Source organism: Podarcis pityusensis, assembly GCF_964106645.2.
Source record: "Podarcis pityusensis genome assembly, chromosome: 12".
NCBI lineage: Eukaryota > Metazoa > Chordata > Lepidosauria > Squamata > Lacertidae > Podarcis > Podarcis pityusensis.
The window spans coordinates 35,748,451-35,773,425 of NC_138037.1; the positions used below are offsets into that span (position 1 = coordinate 35,748,451).

Consider the following 24,975-nt stretch of genomic DNA (forward strand, 5'->3'; position numbering starts at 1 on the left):
CATCTGTCTCTGCGGGAAGTTAGTCATATGGGCCCTGGCAGTGCTTTTTTTCTGGGGTACTCAAGAGTATGCAGTACCGGGAAGCTTTTCTGTTAGGTATAATAGGTGAAGAGATACCAAAAGAGGATAAAAGACTTTTTATGTGTACAACGACAGCAGCAAGAATGCTTCTAGCCCAGAGATGGAGGGAAGGAGAAGTACCAACAAGAGAAAAGTGGCAGACAAAACTGATGGACTATGCAGAGATGGCGAAACTGATGGGGAAGATCAGAAACCCAGAAGATCAAGTATACTTAAAAGACTCAAATAAGTATTTAATTTATTTAAAAGATCACTGTAAACAGTTAAAATCACTGGCAGGGATGTACTGTCATTTGTAATGTGGAACTAACTATAGTAACTATGGCTATATAACAGATGGATAATGGTAAAAGATGCAGAAAACTTTATTTTAAATATGGAACCCATGGTGGGAGGGAGGTCCAAAGGTTCAAAGGAACCTTTCATTTTAATGTTTGAAATGGTTAAACTGCATAAAATTAGGTAAAACCTGTGCGCTGGCCTTGAGAGTCATTCATGTGAAGGCAGGTTGAAGGAGCTGGGTATGTTTAGCCTGGAGAAGAGGTGATTAAGAGTGGATATGATTGCCAAATGTTTTAAGGACCAACACACAGAAGATAGAGCAAATTTGTTTTCTACCACAACAGAGGGTGGGACATGAACCAACAGCTAAACACTGGAACGAACTTCCTGATATGGGGCAAGCTATTTGGCAGTGGAACTAGAGATGTGGAAATATACCAATTTTGTTTTCTCATTTTTCCAGTCATAAGTTTGATTTTCCACATCTGCATCGGTTTTCATTTTTTAAAAGTCCCCGTGATATTTCAACAGCATTTTAATATGAATTTTGCATGCATTTTTGCCTAATATACATATTTCTGCAATTGGCCCTTGAATAATGCATCTCTGAACATTACTTCCACTAATATTTGTGTTTTTTATGCCACGCTATTCTAGCTTCTGCATTTTTGCACACATTACTTGGCTGGAGAACATCACTGCAAAATTCATATAATTGCAAATTTTGAAAGATGGCCATGTTTCGATTTGTGTAAATTCAAAGTCAAATTAGTGATCCAAACTGGATTTATCTCCTATCCTGAAGTGTAGCAGACTGCCCTGGCAGGTGGTGGAATCTCATTCTTTAGGAGATTTCAGGCAACAGCTAGATTGTCACTTCTACCAAGGGGAGAATTACTAATGGACTTCCTGCATGATCAGAGAGTTGGATGAAATAGCCTTTGAAATCCCTCCAAACACTATGATCTTATTATCTTTGGCATGGCCTAAGTCCAAAGTGTGCAGGATTGGGATTGCAGGGAGGTGAAAGCATGCTGTGCAGGTCTTGAAGAAGCACCAGTCTTAGCAGCATGCCGACCACAATCAAACTCCTCAACTACCTATTTAACTCCTGAAACAAATAGCACCAACAGTTCATCTTCCTTTGTAAAACTGGCGACGCTTGTGCTGTGTTAACAGTAGGGTTCCCTCCCCCCACTTTATTCATGAGAAAATTCACAGTTCAACGAAGAGTGTGCATGTGAACAATTGTAATCAGATCCATGCACAGAAATTTATCGTCTTATATGGTGATGTATGGAAGTGAGAGCTGGACCATAAAGAAGGCTGATCGCCGAAGAATTGATGCTTTTGAATTATGGTGCTGGAGGAGACTCTTGAGAGTCCCATGGACTGCAAGAAGATCACACCTATCCATTCTGAAGGAAATCAGCCCTGAGTGCTCACTGGAAGGACAGATCCTGAAGCTGAGGCGCCAAGACTTTGGCCACCTCAGGAGAAGAGAAGACTCCCTGGAAAAGACCCTGATGTTGGAAAGATGGAGGGTGCAAGGAGAAGGGGACAACAGAGGACGAGATGATTGGACAGTGTTCTCAAACTGCCAACATGAGTTTGACCAAACTGCGGGAGGCAGTAGAAGACAGGAGTGCCTGCTGTACGCTGGTCCATTGGGTCACGAAGAGTCGGACACGACTAAACAACAACAACAATGGTGACAGGAATAAATTGTGCATCAAATTCAGTAAATGGGAAATAAAAAAAAGAGAGCAGAAGGCTTGTTCATCATGTGCTGTACCATTTGGCTAAGGGCCAGTCCTGCAAGTACACTCCCTCCAATCAACCTTGCATCTAAAAACAAAGAGCAGATTTATTTGTATGCCCTCCAAGTGTCCTTATTTTCCAGGGACTGTCCTTGAATCAAGAAAGTATCCTGGCTTCTGATTTGATCCCGGAAAGCTCGGGGGGGGGGGGAGGACCTGGTGCTTGTCCTAAGCTGCACCAGCAGTGGTGGCTGTGAGGGAGCTCCCCATGGGCTCTCCATGGGCTCTCTATGGCCACTGCTGGATGCCACCCTTGGGCTGCTGGAGAGCTGGCAAGGAGGAGGAGAGGCTGCCACTGATGAGGTCCAACCTTGCGTGATGCTTCATGTGCAGCCTTTCAGCCATGTATGGCGAGCGCTCAACAGCCCCCTCCCTCTTTCAACTACCCCATGCAGGCACCAAAAGCTGGACTTTTCTCAAGCTGCTGCTGCTGCACATTGCTGACATGCTACGTTTGGGTCAGCGGTAAGGATGGGGGAGAAAGTCAGTTTTGTTTGCACTTTAATGAGAAACAACAGCCTCATTCTCACTCCAATGTGAGAACTGAAACACAGCTGGCCGTCAAAATTTGTACTTCTCCAAATTTTGTAATGCAATTGGAGAAAGCATGCATAAAAATGAATGCATTCAGGAAAATATTGCTTTTTAAAAAAATATTGCATGGGGAAATTGCTTGCAAAAAATGCGTATATTAGTCAAACTGTATGGGGAAAGTCTCGATTGGGGGAAATTCCCACTACATTGCTGTGAAATTTTCCTGTGTAAGTGGTGCTCTCTGGATGAATTAGGCTACAATTCCCCATCAGCCTCAGTATGACTCTTCCTGACACAGAAATGAAAGTTTTCTATAGATGGCAAAGCTTAATTCCCTGGGCTTTGTATGGGAGGGGGAATGCAAAATAACCAAATCAAACCAAACTACCAGGATCTTAATGCCCGAGTGTGAAAGAAAAATCTGGTTTCTGTGCTGTTAGTTTGAGACATGTGAAGCATGAATACTTGTCAGGATGCCTACAAAAATGTCTATCATAGGATATTTTTTTTGTATTTTTTATTTTGTAAAGGCCCCTCATGTCTGCAGCTGGCCTTGGTGCAGGGTGTTCAATAGATAAAATACCATTTTAGGTTGTGTGTGGCAATATCTGACTCACACCCAATGAGTGAAAGGCGTTTAGCTCACCACACAGTTATAAAACCATGAATAGCAGGGTTTGTGAAAGCTTTCTTTGGTATATACACAGGATTACTGCTCAGAGACACTCCTGTCGGCTCATAACACTTACACAATTTCATTCAGATTTAGATCCTAGCAAGGGACCCTTGTGTGTATTTTCTGAACTGGCCTTTATGAAATTATTGGCTTCCATGTAAACTGTTCTTGAAGGGGAAAACATGGAGGTGTTATTAAAGAGATCAAGACTGCAATCCTATACAGACTTACCTGACTGTAAGTTCTGTCAAACTCAATAGTTTTACTTCTGATTCAACTGGGCAGGCTTGTACTGTGAAGTATTGCATCTTTATCCCAGTCCCCAATTTCTTTATCAGACTTGTCTGAATTTCTTTTTTCTTTTTTGCACTGGCATATTCCCATGGTCCCAGAACATGCTCTGAAGGCCCGTGATACAGCAGCCTTGATGAAACCAAGCAGGTCTTGTTCCAGTCAGTACCTAGATGGGTGACTGCCTTGGGACTTTATGTATAATGTCTTGAGATGCAAAGGAAGATGAGAAATACAGTGGTACCTCGGGTTACACACGCTTCAGGATACAGACACTTCAGGTTACAGACTCCGCTAACCCAGAAATAGTACCTTGGGTTAAGAACTTTGCTTCAGGATGAGATCAGAAATTGTGCGGCGGCAGTGCGGCAGCAGCAGGAGGCCCCATTAGCTAAAGTGGTACCTCAGGTTAAGAACAGTTTCAGGTTAAGAACGGACCTCCAGAACGAATTAAGTTCTTAACCCGAGGTACCACTGTACATGTGTTTTATGATGTTTGTTATGGTTAACTTAATCCTGTTGATATGCCTGGTGCGTAAGAACATAGGAAGAATCCTGTTAGATCATAACATCTGGCCCAGCATCCTGTTCTCACAGTGGCCAACCAAATGTTTATGGGAAATTCACTGCAAGAAGAAAAAGTTACAGGGAACTAGGCAGAGAGCCTTCTCAGTAGTGGCGCCTGTGCCCTCCCATCCAATGTTAAACAGATAAATAACTATCTGACTTTGAGAAGGCATCTGAAGGCAGCCCTGTATAGGGACGTTTATAATGTCTGATGTTTTATTGTGTTTTTATATTTTTCTGGAAACTGCCCAGGGTGGCTGGGGCAACCCAGTCAGATGGGCAGTATATACATAATAAAATTATTATTAAGCCTGTAAGCAGGATGCGAGCACAATAGCACTATCACCACTCATGGGGATAGTATTTGGGTATGTACAGCCATTATGACTAGTGGTCCTTGATAGCTTAATCCTCCATAAATATGCTTAATTACCCTTTTAAGGTCATCCAAGTTGGCAAGCATCACAACATCTAGTGAGAGCAAATTCTGTGACTTAACCATGCACTGTGTGAAAATAACATTATTTTTTCTGTCCCAAATCTTCCCTGTGTTCCACACTATGAGGGAGGGGGGAAAGCTTCTCTCTATCCACCTTCTCCCTACCACGCATAGCCTTATAGACAGTTTTTGGGTTCTCCGTTGACTTTTTTTCAAGGCTAAAAAGCTCCAGTGTTGTAACCTTTCCTCAGAGAGGAGCTTGAACATTTTCGTTGCTCTATTCAGCACCTTTTCCAGCTCTACAATATATGTTTTGAGGAGAAGCCACCAGAAAGGTAAATGGTTTTCCGAGTGTGGCTGCGGCCTGCTTGCCAAGGACTCCCTTAAGACTCCCAATGGTTTCTTTGCCTCAGTGTCTTTACCTGCCCCACACATATAACATCATGTGTAGGGATAGATGAGCATGGTTGGTGGGGGAATGTCTGATGAGCTCGATTTGGTTTGTGGTCTGGAGGTTGCCCACCACTGCTTTAATGGGAATGTTTGCTATGTACTTACAGGCAGTGAAAATTTTGCGTGGGGGTTTCATTCCTGGCCTTCACATGTATTGGCAAAGTGCACATAAGTGCCCTCCGCCCTATTACGCCCCACTCCACCCTTGTGCTGCCTTCTTCCAGGTCCAAAAGGGCCCACACATTGGCAATTGTACATGAATTGGGCGCACCTAAAATGGTCACCGCCTGTATTTAGAAAATTTATATACAGTGGTACCTCGGGATGTGAATGGGATCCGTTCCGGATCCCTGTTTGCATCCTGAAGTGAACGTAACAAATGACGGTGCATCTGCGCGTGCGCGGGTTGCATTTTGCCCCTTCCGCGCATGCGCGTGATGTCATTTTGAGCATCTGTGCATGCGCAAGCGGCGAAGCCTGGAAGTAATGTGCTCCATTACTTCTGGGTTGCCGCTGAGCGCAACTCGAATGCGCTCAACCCGAAGCACATTCAACCCAAGGCATGACTGTACTGTGTAACGTTTTTGGCAGGGACGTGGGTGGTGCTGTGGTCTAAACCACAGAGCCTAGGGCTTGCCAATCAGAAGGTCAGCGGTTCGAATCCCCGTGACGGGGTGAGCTCCCATTGCTCGGTCTCTGCTCTTGCCAACCTAGCAGTTCGAAAGCATGTCAAAGTGCAAGTAGATAAATAGAAACTGCTCCAGCGGGAAGGTAAACGGTGTTTCCATGTGCTGCTCTGGTTAGCCAGAAGCAGCTTAGTCATGCTGGCCACATGATCCGGAAGCTGTACGCCGGCTCCCTCGGCCAGTAAAGCGAGATGAGCGCCGCAAACCCGGAGTCGTCCATGACTGGACTTAATGGTCAGGCGTCCCTTTACTTTTAACATTTTTGGCAAAAATCCCTAGGCGATTCAAGCCCCTAAATAATTGATGTTTGAAAAGTTGTTTGATATTTCTTTTAAAAAGCAACTCATGCTTGATTTATTTTTACAAAAATATGGTTAAAAGAAAAGAATGTTGCTTGTTTTACTAGAAAATCATTATTTTTCCTTGTCTGCATCCCATGCTCCTCATTTCCCCTGATGTCCTGGGCTGGCAGAGCCTTCCAGTGGATTTGGTACAGTCACAATATCAGAGCACAGATCACGGAGCCACAGTTGCTACTGTAATTCAAGCAATTGCCACATAGGCATCTAATATTTCAGTCCCTTGATACAGGCCTCACTCACGTGCAGCAAGGCTTTATATTCCTGGTTTTCGAATCTACAAAAGGGTTGTTAAGGGCTGGTTACCATTTCAATTTCTTCTGGTAGGTCAAATGTAAATCTGTACCTTTTGAGACTCCAGGTATGTGAAATTCAGCTTGTTTGTTGTCAGGTGGAAAGGGCTACTGCTGCCTAGCAAATTAAAATCAATATGTAATAAATTTTGTTTGCAAGTGAACTTTAATCCCGAATGGCTGTGTTCCTACACCTCATTATTCTCCCCCTGCCACACTTTCTGAGTTCCAGTCTGTCAATATGTATCATCCTCTTTGACTGCAATATGAAGGCTAAGTAAGGATGCATTCAAGTTCAGCTCATTTAACAGCACAACCCTCACCTCTTTGGCTCCGAAATAAGTCCTAAGGGGGCTTACTTCCCGGTAAACAAGGTTAGGACTACAGCCATAGTCTCATAGATTTTGGTGGGAGAACACGCAGGTGTGTTTTTTTATTAACCCAGCTATCAAAATTAATGAGAGTTGTTCAAACTGCTTACATTTGGGTGCATTTAGCCCCATATGTTCACTGTGATCTCGTTCTCTCAATAAAGTTCATTACCATGTCTATGTGCATTCCTAAATGCCATCACAAGAGCCAACAACAGCGGCGTTTTGGCATGGAAATAGAAACATGAAACATCATCTGATTTTATTTTTGCTCACTTGACAGTTTAGATTTTCTTTTGATGGATCAAACTCGTTCCCGAGCCATGAATGCTACGCTGTGGCCATTTGTTTGGATGATTAACTCCTTTCTTCTGCTTGGATACTTTCCTTGGTACCATTACTGTTGGTCACTGGTTCTGCCTTTTCTCTAGTACAGTGTGTTGATACTGCTGTTAGTGTCAGCATAAACGATGCGGTAGGGCACACACTTGTGCTTGGTTATTCTCAAATGCCGCCAAATTTTGCAGAGAAATGCGAGAGAGTAAAAGGCAAATGAGTGCACTTGGCTGCAGTCCATAATCTAATTGTTGCAGAGTAGTCCTATTAAGGCAAATATAATGAATAACACAGTGAGTGCATAACAACAACAACAAAACAACAAAAGTCCTTGAGTCTCGGTTCTTTCTAAAAACTTCATTGGGCATTTTGGTATCTCAAAACATTTTGCTAAAATATTACAGTGGTACCTCAGGTTACATACGCTTCAGGTTACAGACTCTGCTAACCCAGAAATAATACCTCGGGTTAAGAACTTTGCTTCAGGATGAGAACAGAAATCGTGCTCCGGTGGCGTGGCAGCAGCAGGAGGCCCCATTAGCTAAAGTGGTGCTTCAGGTTAAGAACAGTTTCAGGTTAAGAACGGACCTCCGGAATGAATTAAGTACTTAACCCGAGGTACCACTGTATATAATAGAAATGACTCTCAGTATGGCCATTCCCAAAGGCAAAAATAGGGAAGATCGGTTTTGTTAATTTCAGCAAAGATCAGTGTCATCCTAACTAACTTGTGCCCACTGGGAAGGATTAAGACTCCAAATCTCTGTGTCAGGAAGGCACAGCACTAAACCAGGTAAAAAAAGGTAAAAGGTAAAGGACCCCTGGACAGTTGAGTCCAGTCAAAGGTGACTATGGGGTTGTGGTGCTCATCTCGCTTTCAGGCCGAGGGAGCTGGCGTTTGTCCACAGACAGCTTTCCGGGTCATGTGGCCAGCATGACTAAACCGCTTCTGGAGCAATGGGACACCGTGATGGAAACCAGAGTGCACAGAAACACTGTTTACTTTCCCGCCGCAGCAGTACCTATTTATCTACTTATACCGTTGATTGAGGTGTGGCTAGGCGGGTCTCAAGTTGCTACACCTTCTCTTCCAGCAAGACAACCATCTTGCACTTGCTACAAGTGTACTGTTGCTTGTTCTCTGACAGAATGGCAAACATGGCAACAGTGTTACAGGTCACTGCAGCAGGTCACTGTTACAAGGAACATTTTGTTTTTGTCTTTTATTGTTGTTTGGGAATTACCGTGTATTGTATTTTTAACATTGCCTTGCTCATAAGTTGCTATGGGGATATTTATTGATGAGATGGTTACATGCATTTTGTAAATAAATAAATTCTGTTTCTTGAATGAGCCTTATGCCATGCACACACTCAGGAAAAAGCCACATTGAAATCAGTTGTACTAGGCTGCCAAATCCTTTCTTCAGTACATAGAAATGCACAGAGGCTCACAGCACAAGAGCTTTTCATCAAATTTCCCTCTAAGCCCTTAACTTTGTTTCCCTCAAGGTTTCTGTTGAGGTTATCAGGTTAAGATATGCACTAAAACACACATATTGGGCCCCCAAAAGACTGCAGATCAATAACTAAGCACACCTGTCTGCCATTTTAGTAGAAGTGTCAGTCTGAGATTGGCACACAGGCCTGGGGCGTGGACCTCACTGAACAAGAAAAAAGGGGGAGAACAATGCATTTGTGACTGTTCAGTCAGAAAACATGTTGAAGCCAGCCTGTAGTATACAATGATATAGGAACAGGAAGTATAGCTATACTGTACTAAAACAGAAAAAGGACTCTGCTACCTCATGGTTGTTTCCTGATTTTAAGAACGGCCTCTTTCCCTGCTTTTAATACCATTTCCATAGATTATGAAAATCCTCCTGGATCTTTAAACGTGGGAAACAAAGCCTCATATTTGTTATTCATAATTCATGTAGCCTAGGGTTTTCCATTTGGATTTTGTTTGTTATACAGTAACATTATAACACATTGTTATTATCATGGCTATTAATGCTAATATTGCTATTATTATTATTATTATTATTATTATTATTATTATTAAACAAACAGGCTGTATTGCAAGATCATCCACACAAACTATGAACAAGTGATAATCCATTTGAAGGTCAACTGTATGGAAATCAATAGCGCTTATTGTCAAGAGTATATGTTTGGTCTTGGGAGTAAAAAAAAGTACTGCATGAACAACAGGAGCACATTCTCACTTAGCTCAGATAAAAAGAAGAAACAATCATTTTAATTTTTCATTTTATTTTTAGTATTACACCATTTATGTCCTAACAACAGGTTCAAGGTGGTTCCCTCGTCCTCCTTTTATTCTCACAGCAACTCTGTGAGGTAGTTAGGCTGCATATGCACCACGCATTTAAAGCACAGTCTCTCCCTTTAGAATCCTGGGAACTGTAGTTTAAAGGTGTTGGGAATTGTAGTTCTGTGAAGGGGGGGCACAAACTACGATCCCCAGCATTCCTTGGGAGAAGCCATGCGCTTTAAATGCACGGTGTGCCCGCAGCCTACATAAACCCGAGCTACCTTTCCCCCACATCGCGCCCTGCAGTGGGGGGGGGGAGCCTCTGATAAGAAGGCATATTTACAGTGAAATTCTTGCGACGTTTACTTAGATATTAAAACCTGCAGCGCTTTACTTCTTCAATCAGGCAACCCTTTGCTCCCAAGCGAAGCGAGGCTGGATCCAACCAACACCAAGACGAGTTGTTAAAATTCTTTTAAGGGGTTAAAAGGGGGAGGAGCCTTCGAAGAAAAGGGGTGGGGTTTCCCCGTCCTTCCCGCGCGCTAGCTCGCTCGCTTCCAGCAAAATCAATTGGCGAGGCAAACGGGAGGGAAAACTTTCGCGCGCGCGTCTCCATCGGGACGCGCGCGAGGGGGGGGGGAGAGCGCGGCGGCTTCCCGCTTTCTCCTCTGTGCGTGTATTGTGGGAGTGCGCGCGCGCTCGCGCTCTCACAGAGCCACACACGCTACAGATACGGTGCCTCGCTCAAGAGGCAGGGAGCGCTCTACGCGCGCGCGTGCGCCCTGCTGCTGCTGCTGCTGCTGCCGGCGGTAGTGGCGGTGGCGGTTTCGCGGGCTCCTGGCTGGAGACTTCCAGAGCGTTAGATGGGGCTGAGGCAGAGCGGCGCCCACTGAGGAGGAGGAGGAGGCGGAGGGTGTGCGCGCGCGGGCGCGAGCGAGACGAGGCCAAGGCAGCCGACCGACCAACGTTCCAACCAACGAACCAACCAACGGCCGCCTCGCCGGTAACTGCCCCAGCAGCAACTGCCTCCTCAACAGTCCGGCGCGAGCTGTGCCGGGGGCCGGGCGGGGGCGCCTGCGCCTCTCCACGCGGAGGGGCGGCGCGGCGGTCCTGTTGCTCTCTCCCCCCCCCCCCCGGTGGGTGTGGGTGTTTGTGTGTGGAGCCGGGAGTTTCTCTACTATTCGCGTTGAGGAAAGAGAGGCTCGTGTGGGACGACGAGGAGGCGGCAGCTGCCCCGTGACTCTCCTCTCAGCGCGAAGGGAGCCATGGGGCGGCCTCCTCGCCTCGCCTGCCTTGGCCTGAGAGGGGCTCCCTCAGGTAGAGAGACGACCCTTCCCCCCTCCTCCCCGTTGTGCCATAGGGGCTCCTGGCGCCTCTCTTCTGCCCCCCCCCCGCCCTTTTTGTCGGGCCTCGTATGGCCCCTTCCTCTCTTAGCGCTCCCCTGGATTATCCCCGGTGGTGGTGGTGGAGGAGGAGGAGGAGGAGAAAATACTTGCCGGGGGAGGGAGGGGAGATAATCTTTTCCCTCCCGCCCGGGATTATCTCCCCGCCCTCTGCGGGATTATCCTGTCCGCCCTCCCTCGCTCACCCCGCCTCCTCCAGCAAATCCTCAGGGCGGCGTGGGGACAAATCCCACCCACCCAGAGTCGCTCCCGCGCGCTCTTTTCCCTTCCCCAAAAACCTTGGGCTTCCTCCACCAGGTGAAAGGCACGTATTTTGTTGGGCTGTTTATTATTAATTTATTTTTTGGTTGGTGCTGGTGGTGGTGGGGAAACCGGTGGCTGCGATCCGCATTGAAATTGAAGGCGGAAAGGGAGAAAAAAAGGGTGGTGGGTGGGCTGCGATTGCCACGGCGGTGCTGTCACCTCGCTGGATTTGGAGCTCAGGAGGGCGGGAGGCAGGGCGAGCGCGTGGATTGGCCGCGGGGGAAGGGAGGCTGGGGGGGGGGGGAAGAAGGTAGGTAAGTGTTGCAATCCGCCACAAATGCAGCGAGGTGGGGGGTTGCGGGTGGCAACGTGCCGGCGGCCCCCCCCCCCCCCACGGTAGCAATTCTTGAGTGCCCAGGGTGTTGCTATACGGGGGGGAAAGGGGAAGGGAGCCAGTCGGTTCTTTGGCTTGATCATGCTTTCTTGGTGTGATCGGCTTCGTCCTTACGAAATTGTAGAGCGTAGCTTTCTCCCACCTACTAAAACACACCCCCCCCCCCAATTTTTTGGATTTTAACTCTTCGAAATGCCTTAGGTGCCTCTCACGCCACAGCAGTTGAAATAGTTTTACTTAAGGCACAAAATGTGAATGGGAGGAAAAACCCTGCATGGATGTCATTTGTTGTAAGTTGGGCTGGGCTCTGAATGGAGTGGACTTGCTTCTGGCTTTCCGCCAATTGGTTGTGGCTATTGCTGACAGAAGGAAGGGCGGGCGTCATTTAAATTAATGCTCTGACGACACAGCAGTACTGTATAAGATAATCACGTTTGGCTCGTGGTAGAACCAGTGGTGGTGATCTGGTTATGTGGTTCCTTTTCACCTGTTTGAGCTAGGTGCAGCGATCTGGATGACTGGTGCTGCAGAGCTTCTTTCCAATTCTGCTGCACAGAGCTCAGGATTACATCCATCCATTAAACTTCATTTTATTGGCTTTGGGAAGAGGAGGGGCCTTTGGAAACTGAACAGAGGCAGGGTAACTATAAATAGACCTTTGGACTAGAGGAAGCTTTGAGCAAATTCTGGTATATTGTATTTGAACCACTAGTATCTGTTTATTGGATGACTGTCATAATGTTCTTATTATGGCTGATGGCTTCTATCATGTCAGTGGGGGGTTGTTTCGAAAAGGCTAGCTACTGTTCTCTGTCATTCTAATAATCTTGTACTTGAGATATAAGCTGATAAAATGGTAGATGGTTCAATCATCTCCTTTTTGCTGTTTGTGGACTACTTGGAAATTATTAATTAGAGCTAGATGTTTATTGCAGCAGGACATTGTGCCCTGAATGATAATGGAGTTTGTTTTTGGATATATAGGCCACTTTATTTTGTTAAACGTTCTTTTTAGTAGCTGTCTTTTGTATATTAATATTACAGTGACATCTCAATATTTCACTGTATGTACACCGTCTCATCTGAGCCTTGATCATATCTAGAGTTTTACTCCTGGATCGTTATTCTGACCGTATTTATGTTGTCAATAATTTAATATGGAGACTGACAGAACCTTGAAGAAGTGACTGTCTGCTGTACTGGGACAAATTTTGCAAGCCAAAAATCTTTATGAAAAGCCTGAATAGCTCTTGTAAAATTGGTTCAATAGTGTTTCTTCTAAATGAAGCAGCTGTATTTACAAATGGCAATAAATTAGTATCATGTATTAATTAACTTCCTATTCCCTTTCATTAAAGGGAATGGCTGTGTGGAAGAAAAAATGATGTCTCACGTATTAGCCTAAAATCCTGATGAAGACGTGTCTAAGCAGGTGTGTTGCAAGCTTTATTAATGAATTGCAGTGTTAGATATGTATTCATACATAATTTTTTGATATTATTTAACAGCTCATTGAAAATAATTCCTTGTCAGAAAACATTGATAAGAGGAAATCATTTTATGCAATGATTAGAGGGTTTTAAAAAAATTATGCTTTATATAAATACTGTTGGAATAAATAAATGACATATGTGGAAAGCTGTGCATCTAGGGATGAATTTTATTTTCACAGTGATTTCCAGGTTTCAGCGCATGCTCAGGTACATTTGGATAAGATTTAAATTATCGAAGCAACTTGTAGATCATAGCACATTATTAGTATGCAGCTGTTGATGGCTGCAAAAAGGACAAGTGAAAATTATGTTTGGAGAGAAAGTATTTTCAGACAGCATGAATATGGAATTTGAAGTATCTAGGGGGCTGTTGGATAAGCCGATTATAGACCTTAGACTTCTTGTGTCTTGTTCACTTTCTCAATCATTTTTAGCCTACTTGGGGAGGGTGCACTGTGTATGTATGATAAGTAAAAACATGTAAATATGGAATATGATATCCGTTCGGTGTCATAGTTTAGAGTTTTGAGAAAAAGGCATAGTGGGATCTAGTGGGGGTCTCAAGGGTATGAACACTTTTAAATGTTGTAAACTGACAAATGATATATTGACTTGTGTGGTAATAGTGTGTTGGGGGGATTGAAATGCTACCAGAACATGTTGCAGTCCCCAGAATCATTGCCTTATGATGGTGGTCCTTTCTTAAACTTGAAAGCTGGAGCCATAGTGCAATATGCTGCTTATGAAAGTGGATGTTAGTAAAGACTAGTAGTTCTGCAAATTGACACTGCATTGATACAATGCCCTGTGGTGTGTTTGCCAATCTTATATCTTTGTCAAATGTGTGATGTGTTTGTCTGATTGTCTTTTGTCACACAAAATCCAGTTGAATAAGTCATTCTCTTATGTCACTGGCCTGTGAGTTTTGTACACACATGGTAATACAGTGGCCTGAATCTATACATAGTAGACAATCAATAGGGCTCTTGAAAAACATTTCATTGGAATGCTGATGTTAATAAATGAAATGGGATAGATAAAATAATAAAGTCACAAAATCTCATCAAATGTTTTGTATCAATTTAAAAAATATTAACTTTAAATAGTGTTCTTGAAATAAGTGTGTTTCACTGGAACTTCTTATGTGTACTTTGGTGCATATCCTGAAATTAAATCTTAAGTTGACATTCTCTCTGTGTTAATCATCAGTTTAAAGCAAGGATTGGGAACTGGGTGACTTCCAGATGTTGCTGAACTATAACTCACATCATTTCCACCCAGCACCAACAATGATGGGAGTTACAGTCCAACTATCTGGCAGTTAACAGGGTCCCCTTCCCTTCTTTAAGGCAGTGAAATACTTTTGGAGGGTTAGAAAAGGCAGTTGTAACTTGACATTGCCCACCTGGATTGGGTTAGACCAGAAGTTTTCACGGCCATGCTAAGTGACTATACATCTAAAGCAGGGTTTCCCAAATTTGGGTCTCCAGTTGTTGTTGGACTACAATTCCCATCAGCCCTAGTTAGCAGGAACAGTGGTCAGGGATGATGGAAATTGTAGTCCCATAGCAGCTGGAGACCCAAGTTTGGGAAGTCCTGATGTAAAGATATTCTGAATGGCAATAATTAGCTTGACAGTCTTTCCTATTACAGTAGCAAGTAGTGTAGCATTGAAGCAGTTTCAGATTGCAAATAATAAAGGAAACTAAAAACTGACTTTAGCTAATTCAGTAGGACTCTTATAAACCCACCTTACTTGCCAGGCACTGTGAACCTGTGTTCCTCCAGATGTTGCTGGACTACATAGAGAAGGCTGGGCTACATGTTACTCTGGGGTTATCCAAACACTAGTTACTGACAACCCTTACAAATGTTCAGTCAGCCAAGATTCTGCTAATTTAAGGCACTCCATACACCCAGTCAGTCCAAATAATGAAAGTAACAGCAGTTAACAAACCTACTTAGGACGTGCCTTTAATTGTTAGACAGATCTTAGATAGATATGGCTGACTCAGATAATTTTATATATATATATATATATATATATAATCAGATGGCTGCTGGTTCTTTGGTGAGAGGCTTTTCATGAATGAATACATCAGATGATATCAAGGCGCAGTGTATATAAGAGAGCCTTTGATGTAAGAGCTGGCAATAAAGCTTGCATAGAATACCAACCTTATTCAGTGGTTGGTACCACAGATCAGTCTTGTACTGCAAAGGGAAGTTTGGTCAAAATGTATCTCAGAGAAACAAATGTACTGAGTTGTCTTACAGAAGATCTTGATTACTAGGAGCTGACTTATTGCCTAGCACAATGACCTAGAAACTACTATTAGAAGCAGGAGTGATGACCTTTGCTCTGCATTGTTTTGGTTGAAAGAACTTTATTACACTTGGCATGGGGGATATCAGTTTTTCCTATCACCATGTTAAATCTTGCTGTGGAGGATGCAAAACCTTCAGGAACAGCTTTCAGGGGTGAACTATATGTCATTGGAAGATAAGGTGCTGGAAAACTACACCCATAAAAGAGTCTGGCTCTTGGCCTCTGTTTTAGTTTTCTCTTCCTCTTAATTATTTTGCATACCAAGCAGAGTCAGCAGTATCAAATGGGGCTCACATATTCCCCAAATGCAAATAATAATTCAGTCAAACTTAGAGGAGTTATGCATGTATTGTGAACAAAGGAACAAAGGAACTCCAAAACATGTAGAAAAAACAATGTTAGAGTAAAATGTTGAGGGTTGTGATTAAAATGCTTTTGGCTACACCCAAATTGCACTGGAAATCGTTTGTTGGAAGGACTTTTCATAAAAAAATATTCTGAAAAACCCAGTATATGGAGTTCATTTTGCTGAAACCCTTGGAGGATTCAGATAGTTTGGTGGCATGTTACTTACTTTGCTGAAGCTGTGCTGACACTTCTATGCATGGCATGTACATCTATTTTTAACAATTCTAGCCTTGGTGGTTTCCACCCATAATGCTTGTCAAATGTTTGGTTGATGTCCTGTGTACTGATAGCTCCCTGGGTCCTTTTTGAAAGTTTTATGCTGGCTACCTTCTATTGTCTGATAGGGGCTAACATTTTGTTAAAAGTTAAATTGCCTTGCCATTTCAGATTTTAAGTGACACCTGATTCTTATGCTTTCTTACTATTTAATTGATTTTCCTTTCTTTTCCCTTTATTCCCTCTACATGAATGTATGATTCTGTTGTATTGACGAAGTTGTAGCTTAGGTGGTTAATTTTCTTCAGTAGTGTCTGTGATGAAACAAATAGAATTTTTAAATTAAGGTTTCTCAGGGTTGCTTTTATGACCTTCATCTAATCTTTTCTGTGTCCTGAGTTAGTGCTGCTACTGAGTGTTCTTAAACAGACATCTTGGTGCCCTTTAAACTATAGTTACCTTGCTAGAGTTGTGTTCTTCCGTTTCATCAATTTGGAGAAGGTTTTTCCTTCTTTAAAGTCTTCCTTTGCTTTGTAGCTCTTCCTTGGCTCTGTTTAATTACCGGTATATTGGTATTTTCTGGCATTTGTCCTTCGTCAACTGGGGTCTTGATTTTCCAAAATGCATGATATTTGCACCAGTGATACAGATGCAGGTTTGCCTAGGTTACCTGGTCTAGCAAGTGAATATGGATCTTCATAATTTGATTGGATACGTGTATTTCTTTTCCTTTGCATCAATATTCACATTTTTTATTATTTATTTATTAAATATGTATACCACCCTTCATCTGTAGATCTCGAGGCGGTTCACAGCATAAAAATACAAGATAAAATATATAATACATAATAACAAGAACAAAACAAACCAGTAATCCCCCTCCCGCAAACTCATTTAAAAGGGCATAAGATGCTAATCATCTTCTGGTTGAAGAGCTGTATAATGACGGTGCCAGCTGAACCTCCCTGGGGAGAGCATTCCACAAATGGAAAGCCACTGCAGAAAAGGCCTTTTTTTCGCATTGCCACCTCCACACCTCTCATGGAGAAGACACATGAAGAAGGGCCTCCTATTTAATCCTTTAGTAATTCCCATGCTCTCTGTAGTAATCTGATTCTCAACTGTGTGTATTTAGGTTGTTTTTTTATCCAGTTCTCTTTCTTTCAGGTGCTGTTCTCCTTGAAATTGAATGACTGATACCCTGCCCACATACATGTTGAACTAAATAGTATTATTGTTGTTGCTAGGAGACTTAAGCTGCAATCCTAAACTTACTTGCTTCTTTTGAAGTAAGTACCATTGAAATATTTCTGAGCAAACATTATTAGGATTGGACTGTTAGCAGATTCTCGTTACTATTTGAGTTATTTCTGGTTTGGTTGACTTTCTATTTGTGCCTATCATGAGTTGCCATATGAATGTGTTAAGTTATTCTATTGTCTCCTTCTCCTGTTCCAAATGACCCAGCCTCTGAAGTTCCCTTAACTTTCTTCTTCTACACTAGCATACTTCCCTTTTGAAATACGACCATAATATCATATTCTCTGAACCCTTGGCATGATCCCCTTAACCCCCTTTTCTCAGTTCATTCACATAATTTTCTTGGTTAATGGGGTCTGGGTAGCCATGTATTTTACTTCTGCCTGGTTCTGGAAATGAGAGCCCAAACCATTTGAAGGTACAATAAATGTTTGCATTTGTGTGGTGTGTGCTCATTGTTCAGACCTCAACTGCATCAGGTACTCTTGTCAAAAAATTGGTCTAGGTTACAAGCTGCCCCACAAGTATGAGTGAGCAAGACACCAGTTTCTAGAAGATGCTTGAAAAGCAAGTGATTTAAGCAAGCAGACTTAACTGCTAGAGTGAAGGCAGAAAGCCTGGAACAGAACTAGGAAATCAACCAAGTGCTCCTACTTATTTAATGGCTTTGTATGAATGACATTGTTTACATGGAGGTCCTATTGAGTTAATGAGGCTACCAGGTAATTGGGGTTAGGAATGCAGCTTTAGATTGTTTGGAATGTAATTAGACAAGAAATATGAAAATATTTAAGACTGAACTAACACAAAACAGGATGCTGCTAATCAGTCTTACATAGTAGCTCAGTCAACAGTTGCCACATGACACACTTTCATCAACCTGTGTAGGCAGGGTTTGGCAGAAAAGCCATCCTATGTTGGATGACACAAGCTTCAGCTATAGCTCTTGCTGGATTCTTTCCTCTGAGGAGCTTACGACAGTGTTTAAGCCAGACTTGTCCAGAGTATTAATTGAGCTTCTTAGCTGAACAGTGGTTCATTTTTGGGATTCCTACAGTTAAACTGATGACTATGTCAGCTATACAAGGCTGACTGTTTCCCACCACCTGAGAAATCTGAGTTTGATACAAATTAAATGTACAAATTGTCTGACACACTCTAATCTGCCTTTCAGATAATTGTTTTAACAAACTAAATGTGGATATCTGTTTTCCAGCACAGGGAAGCTTTACAGTGGATGCTCGGGTTGCAAACATGATCCATGCGGGATGCACGTTCAACCCACAGCATTCGTAACCCACAGCAGCGTATCTGCGCACACACAGGTTGTGATTCGGCGCTTCTGTGCATGCGCAAAGTGTGATTTAGCGCTTCTGTGCATGCATGACTGCCGAAACCAGGAAGTAACCCATTCCGGTACTTCCAGGTTTTGGTGAGTCTGTAACCCGAAAAAACGCAACCTGAAGCCTCTGTAACCCGGGGTATGACTGTAATCACATTTTAATACTGAAAAAGCCCAGTTTGATTTATAGAGTAAACTTTAGACCACTTCCCTCATCAGCAGTTTTTGACGATTGTAAGTTAATTGATGTGGCTAAATACAAGAAATAGCATGTTTTGTTTCGTTTTTAAATACTCATGACTGGTGTCCCATTATGTATGATACTGAGAGAACAAAAGACACGAACCCCACTATTTACAGTGGTAGATTGAGGTGAGAAAATTAATTTTAAAGGAATGTGGATTCATTGAAAAATTGTCAATGTCTTCCTTTTCAGAAGCACTTCAACTTTCTTTAGTATGTTCACTTCCTCAGTTGTCAGTCTCTTGGAAGCAAGCACTGCTATTGTTCTTTCCAATAAAATTTCTTTAATAATAATCAAAATAGCACATGCATTTGCAGCTCTCAGTTTGAAATTTGGAAGGAAAAAAGTTTTGCCCCTGAAAAAGGATGGAGATAGCCAAGTTTTTAGACATCCAAGTTTAGCCACTGATGATGACATACCACTTACATCTGTACAGATTGAAAATCTGTTGTGCTGCTCATCTGAAAGATTGTAGTCACATTTTTGGTTGGAAACATCTTTTCCTTCAGACATTAGCAGTTACTTAGTCACACACAACATAAGCAGGAATATTGTTAAAGGTTTGGCTGTTAAATTAGAAAGCCTGGCCATTAATATATATTAATATATATATACACACACACAGAATTGTTTCCTGCATAGGTACTTTTGTACCTAAGATTAGAATAAATTTGTCGTCTTGTACAGTCTTCTGACTATGCAACTATAATAAGTGTGGTTAGAAAGTATCAATTAAAAACAATACAGTGTTCAAAGGTTTTTTGGCAGGGTGCTGAAATTAGACTTGAATACATTGATGCAATCTTTCTTATACCTTGATTTATTCTTGATGAGCTGCATAATTTTTGGCAAAAGATTCACTATCATTCCTAACAAAGGGTTTACAATCTTCTGGATAATATTCAAATGGATTTTAGAACATTATTGGTGTTTTCAACAAGAACCAATTTGGCATGTGGGTCTTGGAAGTGGCATACAATTCACTAGTAAAGCAATTAGCATGATAAGTAACTGAGTAACTGAATGTTAATACAGGATCAGGTGAATTGAACAAGGGTGATTCTTAGTAATAGATGACACATTTCCTCTGCCCTAATAGGAAGCTTTATTGTTCAGTGTTTTAGGTTTAGCATTGGAAGAGTGTATTTTAAGTGGTGAAAAGCCCGCTCCAGGTTTTGTGAGGAAACTAATTTAGATCTTGAAATCTGGTTTTTGGACTTACTTTGAAACTGAAATTGCCTTAGTTGCCCTTGCAGATTATCAGTGCTAGGAGATGGGCAGGAGGAACATGACCCTATTATCTTTTTTCTTTTTTAACCTATCAGTATCTTATCTTTCTGGACTACCTAACTGGGATATTAGTGGCACAGGTCACAATGTCCCTGCATCTTGGCTACCACTGAGTCTTATGTTTGCTTTAGGGAGGAAAGACTTCTGTGTGAACTGCATCATGGTTTGTAAAGCTTCTGGGAGGAATCAGTCAAGTGTCAATCTGTCAGTGCTCCTATTACTAGAATTGAAACTCTTGAGGCTGATGCTCCTTTTCAGGCATTGTAATATTTCATTTCCTTTATTTTCCGCTGTAACTATAGGCTTTTTGCAGCTCAGATCTTCTCTCTGTTTATCAGCATGGATTTTCAATAGGTCTGAATCTTACTGCATAATCAGTGACTCCACCAACCCAACCAGCATAATTAAAGTCAGAAACAGGACATGGCTTCCGTTGTCATTGTGTGTTCTCTTCCTTCTCCTTATTTTCCATCCATAATAAGCTTCTTTATATGCTGTATCCTTGGGATTCTCAATCTTTGTTATTTAGGCTCTTTATCATGAGAGCAAAATCACTCAAGATGCCCAGATGTAGCTTTATTTCCTCTCCTGTCACTGTAATTGTGCGCTCCATATCAGTTGCTAATAAGGCACACGTGCAACCAGAGTGCAAACTAATATTTTTCTAGTAATGTTTATTGAATTATTTAGAACTTACTGAACTTGGTGCCGTGTTAGATTTCTTTTGGGATAGTGGTACAGCTTTGATATCTTTTTAGCAACTTTCAGTAGATTTGGCTTCAAGTGACTAAAGGTAGAGTTCTGGTAGCAGTGCAGCCTACTTCTGCGGTCCTTTCATCTTATACATGCAGCTATATAGCGATAGAAATCGCCTATGGCCCTTTGGTTACTCCTATTGCTGTGATCATGCCCCTTCCATTTCACAAGCCATAGAAAAACTTTTACAGCTTCAGGCAGTTTTTAACACTTTAATGTATTATTGGAGCATGCATTAAATCAATAGTCTTAGAAGCAGAAGGAAAGAAAAACTATGGCAGTAGGTGATGGCAAAGCAGATGCTGAAAGTTAAATTGTAAAAGTAGCCATTTAAACACTGAAAGCAAGGCTTAAATTTTTCCTTGGAGGACAATTCAGAAAACTTTAAAATGTTGCATGAAATTTTAGCAATTGCTCAGCTTGTGAATGTGTCAAATAAGGAATACACACACTTAGTTGGACATACACACTTCATTCCAGAGCCTTTCATAATGATAGCATGGATAAGGGGTTCCCTAGACAGTAAGCAGTTTGCTTGGGGAGGGCCCCAGTTTGCATTCTGTATAAGCTGATCATTTCTGTCTCCGACAATTATTTTTCTTGCACGACAGGTCCTTTTGGCTCTGCTCTTTGCACACACCCCTTTGTACCCATGTGTGCACATACATCTGCGTCCTGAGAACACTTCATGGCGTGCATCTGACAAAGTCGGCTCTAATCCATGAAACCTTATGCTACCACAAATCTGTTGCTCTTGAAGGTGCCAGAAGACTCATTAAATGTTCACAGGAGTCATCTAAACACTTGAGGCAATCACTTAACATTTTTGTAACCCCCAAAAGGCATCAGCTAGTATCAGCTTTGCATCTTTCATGGAAAAAGACCCCTGTGGTGGTTGTTTGTATCCATATATTCATCCCTAGGATGCTATAGCTGCTATATATTCTTCAAAAATTACTAGAGGCTCTAACCACGATGAAACATTATCTGAAATATAGGGAACTAAACCTTAACTCACCCAGTCCTCTTGGGTACAATTGCAAAATAGAGAAATAGTTGTGGGGTAACACATAACCTATGCTGGCTACAATAGGATGCTGCTTTCAAGCTTATAATGTGGGGAGAGGACCCTGCAGGCACTGTGTTGGTAATCCCTGCTTTAGGAGAATCAATATAGCTGAGTCGTAGAACACATTCTTGGCATGAAATGGTCCTAGGTGCAACCTGGCATCTCAAGACTAAGAACATAAAGAGACCTGCTGGGTCAGACCAAAGGTCCAGTATTCTGTTCCCACATTGGCCAACCAAATGCCTATGGGAAGCCCACAAACAGAAAATGAATGCAATAGCACTCATGTACTATACAGAGGGCTGGAAAAGGCTGACCTATAGGAAAGCAAAGTCTGAAACCCTGGAGAGCTGATGCCAGTCAGTGCAAACACTGGACTAGATTGGCCTGTGGCAACTTGGTATAAGGCAACTTCCTGTGTTCTTTCTTAAATGAATCAAACTATAATACTTGAGTTGATGCCACTTAGACCGAAGCCCTGGTTTTGAATGATCGATAAACTGTGACTCTTGCATGAAGATCAAGGGTCAGCTTGCACTCTGGCGCAGCATGTGCTCTATGTTCATAGTAGGGTGCCAGGAGCAAGTCAGATGTGCCCTACTCTCCAAGTTTGGCGGTGGATTTATTCTGTGTATACATATGCTCAGTCAACTTATTTGCCCGCTTTTCTGCCTGTCAAACCTGATGTGGCACATTAACATGTTTGCATGCCACACTAATGTGTGAACTGCTGTGAAACAGCGTGGCGGGTGGGAACAAGCCTGGAAGACCATTTTAACATTTGTGACATTTTCAGACTGAGGGCTTGTATTTGTATGGTAGAGCTGTTGTAACCCAGTTAGGGACCCATTTGGAAATCTAGCAGATAACAAATAATGGTACCGCATCTGTGTCACTTTCTGATGGGAGTCACTGTTTGTATTGAATTATAAGATTGTTTTCTGTCCTTCAGATGTTCAGTTTTCTCCAGTAGCCTACAAAAGCCATAGATGTCACAGTTGATATAGAATTGTGGCTGTGATAACAACTGTTCAGCTTGGGAGAACTATATATATGATAAATAGTACTGGCAGATTACTAATGGCAAGCATATTCTAAATATCATGGAGTCCTAATCTATATAGAACATAGTTTTGTAGCTAGGGTGGGAAAATAGAAAGATGTAATCTGTTTAAAGCTTCATTCCTAAGTGCACTTACTTAGAAGCAAGTCTCATTATACTCAGCGGGATTTTGGAGTAAGCATGCCTGGAATTGCACTGGGAATTTTGACACTACATAGCTGCTGTGGATTATGAATAGGTAACTATGCAAGCCTGGAATAAGCAAAGGAGTGGCCTAATTTTGGAAAGCTTTTTTTTTTTTTTTTTTTTAAAAATGGCATTGGCCATACTTGTATTAATGCGTAAGAAATGATATTTAAGACTTGAATATATCCACCATTCTTTACACGATTCTGCTGGAAGCATTGAATTGAAGCTACTCTTGATGGAAAAAAGGTATCATTTCCTTCAAAATTATAGAGTAATAGTGTGTGTGTGTGTGTGTGTGTGTGTGTGTGAGAGAGAGAGAGAGAGAGAGAGAGAGGGCCTGAAATGAGAAACAGTTGCCTTCAACCTTTTACATTGTACCTTAAGATGAAGAATGTTTGAAATATCCTATGTTTTGCTGTGCCTCTAAAATATGTGGGGAAGGGCCATACCTCAGTGGTACCACGTCTGCTTTGAATGCTGTAAGTTCCAGGTTCAATTCCTGGCATATCCAGGTAGGAATGGGAAAAACTCCTCTCTGAAATCCTGACGAGCTGCTGCCAGTCAGTATTGAGATAGATAGACCAGGGCTGTTTTCCTAAGACTTGTGTAGCTTTCAGATTAGACATTATAGTATCACATGCAATCACATGTAAAGGCTTAGGGTTTATAACCTTGATAAATATGAATTGGTGTTCTTGTGGAATATGATGGGCATAATTCATGATGATAAGTAATTGGTTTCTTTAAGGATAACTTGTTTCAAGAGAATTGTATAATTTGTATGTTTACTTTAAAGAAAAGGCCTTCATGCATGGTACTAAGGAGCTATTGATTAATTGCTGAAGGATATTATCACGGCCAACAGCACAACTGGGTTCAGAAAAAGATTAGACATACCTAAACTGGTAGTCCTGACTTATAGCTATTAACCAGTATGATGAAGCTCATTTGTAAGATGCCATTAAAACATTGTCTTCCTTAAGCTTAGAGTGAATTACAGTTCCATATAACTTTTCTTGTAATACATGCCCTTAGAAAGAAATTATACTGGCCACCACAGTTGAATATTACATTCTGGGCTGGACGGACATTAACCTAACCTGTTAGGATCATTTATATCCTGCTGAGGAAGTATGTGCTTCCTCACAAAGATAAATGTCAGCCACTGCATTTTAATAGTATAGATTAATATAATTTATACAAGACTGATATTATTGTTGGATACACCGCCACTGCTTGAAAATGGTTGAGATTAGTCTTAATTGCCTGTATGTGGAGCTTTATATGAACAACTGTTGATAGAAGTCTGATGTGAAGTTGTTTTTTAGAATGGTGGACATGAACATAATGGATTGGGCTGGTTGCCATCTATCTCTGGATTTTGAATAAAGGGAATCAACATTCATTAAAATTGCAGACCTATCCACACACTAAATTATTCTTTTATATAATCCAAAGGACAGTGTGTTAAAATAAAGGACAAATGTCTGTTGAGCAAATGAGTTTTGAAGAGCCAGCCAATCTACATACAACAGAGAAAGTCAAAATAACTCTAGAGATACCATGGTGTCCTTCCTTGTTCCAGCTATAGCAACTGGACAGAGCCGAAATGAGAAGCTGTTGCTCCTCAGACTTCCAGTGGAGTGGCGAGGATATGAGGCAAGATATGAGCAAGTCTGGTGGTAGTGGTATGAATGTGCAAAATTTGTGGATCTGTCCCTGGGATGGGATGGGATGTTGGGAAAAGAAGCCATGGTGATTCACTGCCAGTCATACTGTAATAGGTTATGTTCTAGCCATTGAATTAATTGGGT

General features: G+C 42.0%; 1 protein-coding gene and 1 long non-coding RNA gene across 13 annotated transcripts in view; one reads left to right on the plus strand and one right to left on the minus strand.

Annotated features, from left to right (window-relative positions):
• Nucleotides 1-7,099: 7,099 nt before the first annotated feature.
• LOC308459567 lies at nt 7,100-10,026 on the minus strand. Its single transcript, XR_013978156.1, has 2 exons — nt 9,806-10,026; nt 7,100-7,452 (listed from the first exon to the last, which is right to left on the minus strand). It is a non-coding gene; the product is annotated as an uncharacterized lncRNA (long non-coding RNA).
• Nucleotides 10,027-10,289: 263 nt separating this feature from the next.
• PALS2 (protein associated with LIN7 2, MAGUK p55 family member) overlaps nt 10,290-24,975 on the plus strand; it is a 37,988-nt gene continuing 23,302 nt past the window's right edge. For 3 of the 12 annotated variants that reach the window (XM_080974846.1, XM_080974847.1, XM_080974839.1), the window contains exon 1: nt 10,290-10,465. The gene's annotated coding sequence lies outside the window, so the exon portion shown is untranslated. Of the gene's footprint in view, nt 10,466-10,503; nt 10,780-10,952; nt 11,170-12,860; nt 12,935-17,214; nt 17,238-24,975 lie in introns of those variants that run through there. The other 9 variants (XM_080974837.1, XM_080974838.1, XM_080974836.1 and 6 more) reach the window with 6 other exon arrangements.